Source organism: Leopardus geoffroyi, chromosome D1 (genome assembly GCF_018350155.1).
Source record: "Leopardus geoffroyi isolate Oge1 chromosome D1, O.geoffroyi_Oge1_pat1.0, whole genome shotgun sequence".
NCBI lineage: Eukaryota > Metazoa > Chordata > Mammalia > Carnivora > Felidae > Leopardus > Leopardus geoffroyi.
In genome coordinates, this window is record NC_059329.1 from 105,467,491 (window position 1) to 105,472,185 (window position 4,695).

The following is a 4,695-nucleotide window of genomic DNA, read 5'->3' on the forward strand; positions in this document are numbered from 1 at the left end:
TACCTTCCCTGCCTCACTTTGACCCCTCTCACCCTGAGCTCCTGCCACCCTGGCCCTTTGCCACCTCCACAGATGCCCAAACTTCTTCCCTACCTCCAGACCTCTGCACACCCCGTCCCTTTTACCTGGCTTGCTGCTCCTTTTCTCCTGACCTGCTAACACCAAGCGTCCTGCAGACCTCAGCTTAAATAGCGCTTCCCAGCGCCTGGGTGGCGCAGTCGGTTAAGCGTCCGACTTCAGCCAGGTCACGATCTCACGGTCCGTGAGTTCGAGCCCCGCGTCGGGCTCTGGGCTGATGGCTCGGAGCCTGGAGCCTGTTTCCGATTCTGTGTCTCCCTCTCTCTCTGCCCCTCCCCCGTTCATGCTCTGTCTCTCTCTGTCCCAAAAATAAATAAACGTTGAAAAAAAAAATTTAAAAAAAATAATAATAAATTGCGCTTCCCTGCGAAGCCCTCCCTGACTACCGTCGCTCGGCTCGGAGCCTGGCTCTCCCATCCGTGAGGGCATTCAGCACAACCCGCCATCGTGCATTTATGGGACAGCTTGTTTTCCATCCACCGGGGCAGGGACGGCTGAAGCCTCAGCGTCAAGAGCAGGGCCCGGCACACTGTAGGTGCTCAATAAATATGTGTTGACTGAGCAATGAATTCAAGATGACTTTTTGGAAGGAAACAACAAGGAAATGGATCTGACTTCACCGAGGGCACGCGTAAGACCCAGATGGGTCCGCTCCCACCCCCACCAGCGTTCTGTTCCAGTCGTACGTGGTCCCAAGACAAACAGGTGGACTTCTTGGGTTTCTGGGGAGGAATTTCACACTGTCTTGTCTCCTCTGCTGTGTTTCCGTTTCTGGCATTTCCGGAGCACCTCCCACGAGCCAGGCGGTGTGCTCGGCTCTGGGGATGCAGGCCCGGCTTCCTGGACCCTTCCCACTCTGCTCCCGGCCCCCGGCAGCTGCAGCCCAGCCCCTCCCTCCCAGCCCCTCTTCCGTTTCCTCACCCTGGGATTCCTGGATCCCGACAGAATCTAAAAAGGCTCCCCTTTAAACAGACCATTTGGACTGAGAAACCCTGAGCTGACGTATCTGATCTGACTCTTCCCATTTCGCCCCACGAGATAAGACGGATTCACATTCCTTTTGTACAGTCTCGGGCTTCTTCGTCTTTCCCCACTCCCCGCAGGCCTTGGGGGTCTGAGCGCAGCTCCCCCTTCACGCTTGTCCAGGGATGTATTTTCATCTCCTAGGTCTCTGCTCCACTGGTCTGTGGAACCCACAGCGTCGCCGGACACACTCTGCTGGTAAGGACGGAAACTGGTACAGCCCCCAAGGAACGCCATTTGGCAATATCTATCCAAGTTAGAAACGCGTATACCTTCTGGCCCAGTAACGTCACTTCTGGGAATTTCTCTTAAAGATACACTTGCACACGTGCAAAATGATGTAAGTACAAGGTTATTCTTTGTAGCATCTTTTGTAAGAGCAAGATTTGAAACGACCCGAATGTCCACCCGGTGGGGGGCTGGTTTTAAACAACTCGGTGTGCGGGCCGGCAAGGTTTACAATGAGCATGCTCTCCTAGGTGCTGGGAAAGATCTTGAGAAGAGATGGCTAGGTGAAAACACACATGCAAAGGTGACAACAGGCCTGTGTTATGCTGCCTTTGGATTACAAAGGAAGAAGCTAAGATTTCCTTGCACTTACATACCTACCGGACCTGAGCAAGGACACCCAGAATCAGAAACCAGAAAAGGAAGAAGAGGGGGAGCCGGGTAGAGGGGGGATGGGGGAGATGTCTCACTGAATACAGTTTTACGTGTTTGTATTTCTAATGATGTGAATGCACTGCACACTAAAATTCAGGGAAGGTACTCTTAAATCCGAGTTTATCCTAATTCGAAGCCTACTGTGGTTTGTTCTCAAGCCTGTTCATCTAAAAACCTCCAAACCCACAGGGCACCTGGGTGGCTCAGTCGGTGAAGCATCCGACTTCGGCTCAGGTCATGATCTCAGGGTTCGTGGGTTCGAGCCCCGTGTCAGGCTCTGTGCTGACAGCTCGGAGCCTGGGGCCTGCTTTGGATTCTCTCTCTCTCAAAAATAAATAAACTAAAGCAAAACAAAACCTCCAAACCCAGGTCTTTTGAACAGGGTCTCCTAATGTGGCCCTTTGGGAACCCCCCAGGTCCAGGGAAACTGACACCGCAGACCAGGCTTCCAGCATCCTCTACTGCTCCTCAGACCCCTCCTAAGCACGGAGTCCCAGGTACGGGACACTGCAGGGCGCTTGGGGAGACACCCAAGAACAACCCCCACCCCCACCCCTGCATGTTGGAGTCAGAGAATTCAGACCAGCTGCTGAGAATTCAGACCGGCTCATCCCATTCATTAAAAGCAGCTCTCACCCATCTGGGGTCCTGAAGGCAGCCATCCAGCCTGCTGGAGCCAGCCAGCCCTGGACAGGGGCCCATGCATCCTGGGGCTTATTTCGGGCAGAACACGGTCTTACCAAGTTGGATTCCACTGGGGCCTCCCAACATGTCACATCAGCACTGCTTGAAGGAGGACAGCCCTGGGCCCCCCAGGGGTCCTGGGAAGGGACGGTGCTGACCACAGTGTGAGGTAATGGCAGTCCCGGCCAGCCGGGAGGCCCTCTGCAGACAGTCCCCTACCTCTTCTCCAAGCGCCTGCTTGTGCCCGGGAGACAGTATAAAGGAGGCAAGCCCCATCCTTGGCCCTGGCCAGTCGGACATGCTGGAGAGCCAACAGCCTGGGAGCAAGAGGGGGACAAGAGAGGCATGAGGATGCCTTTGTCCACAGGAGGACAGTTCCGAGGCCTGTGCTACACGGTCTCCCAGAGGGCCTGCAGAAGGGCTAGGTACCAGATGCCCATAGCCGCGACCCACTCTGTAATGCACCGCGATTGGTTTTCTTCCCGTCTCTGTCTCACCGCCCCCTTCCCTTGCCGTGCTCCCCGGGATCACTCCCCAGGTCAGTGACTCTCTCCCAGATATTTATCTCTAAGTCTGCTCTTGGGGGAACCCAAACCAAAACAGGGTAATCACAGCGCCCTACCATATACTGTCTCTAAAACTACAATGGAAGAATCCAACCAAGTGTGATGTGAAGGGACAAGACCCAGACTGGGAGTCAGAGAAACGGGGCTCTCCTCCCAGCTCAGACCTCATACTCTAGCACAACCTTAGGACACTTCTCCGGGCTTCTGTGGTCCCAGCTGTGAACGGGGAGCGGGGGTCCAGATAAGCATTATTTATACTTGGACCACCTCCGGGAGGACGTTTACAGCTATCCTCCCGCCCTTTCCTTTTTTTTTTTTTTTTTTAAACATTCAAAATAAATACAATTTACTTGAGCTCTGTGGAGGGGGAAACTGGGATTAACACTCAAGTTGCACACTTTATTGAATAGCCATGAGAAACTTGGCACTGACTTCTAGCCATTACCGATAGCCGGGTTGTTCGAGAAGGGGCAGTGTGGAGGCAGCCAGCCTTCGACACTTTCATCCTGAAATTAGATCCTGGGGGGCGGGGGCGGGGGTGCTTCGTAAAGTGGGTGGGCCGCACCAAGTCACAAGTGCAAACCACAGAGGCCTGAGCCTGCCATTGTCACAGCTCCGAGCGGCGGGAGTGTTACGATTCCCCATTAGACAGACCCAGGAGCCAGACCTAAGGTCCTTGGGCTAGTCACAGCCGAGCAGGGCATCCCAGACCTCTCCTCACCACACGCCTATGTCTTACTGGATAAGACGGTCTCTAAATCCTTTGCATCTCTGAGTCTCGGGTTTCCACGCTCCCGGCTAGAAATTCGCGATCCCTGCCACCACACTGGGATTAGGACCTCACTGATATACACTCATGTCTAGGTGGGTACCCCAGACGGATGCTCCCCCCCGCCCCGCCCCGCCCCAGGAAGTGCGCTGGGCAGCAGGTCAGAGGGCAGCTGGGGGTGGGGGTGAGGGCTGGGCAAATGTGATGGGGGCTGCAGAAAAAACAGGTTTCAGTGGTGGCAAGCTGGTGACTGGGTCCTCTCCATCTGTCGCACACACTGGGCTGCACCCGCCCAAATCCTCCCCTTTGGGACTGAAGATTTATTCTCCCAGCTACGGGCTGCCGGGAAGGTTGTTGGCTAATAGCTCTCAGCCATCAGCCCTCCCCGGGCTGAAGGGAGCTGCCTGGCCAAGGTCGCGCCCCTTTCCTGGGTCAACACGGGGGCCACAAAGCCCTGGCCCTGGGCCCCAATTCAGGACAACTCTGAAGGGCCATCCTAGCCTCAGAGGGGGTTGGCTGAGGCCTCGGGGCTTCCCCCTCCTGGCTGCCCTCCCTGCCTCCCGCCCCTCAGGTGCCATTGCTGAGAGGGTGCCCTAGGGAAACCAACCCCTGCTCCTGTTTAATTCCAGAGGCTCCCACCCAGGGAAACCAACCTACAAAGGCTCCTCCTCCGTCCGTCTTTTCCCTTTCCAGTGTAGGAGCCCTCCCAGCATCGAAGTCAGCAGGTGCTTACCCGAGACCCCACCCCCTCGCCCCCCCCCCCCCCCGGTTCAGCTCAGGTTTTTTTTTTTTTCCCAAGCCGGGGCGTGGGGCGGGGTGGAGGTGGGGTGTTACTTTCCCATCGGTGGGCTCGGAGTGACATTTGCCCACCTTTCCAAAGGCGAGAAGTGAAGGAGCAGGGCAGCCGGCAGC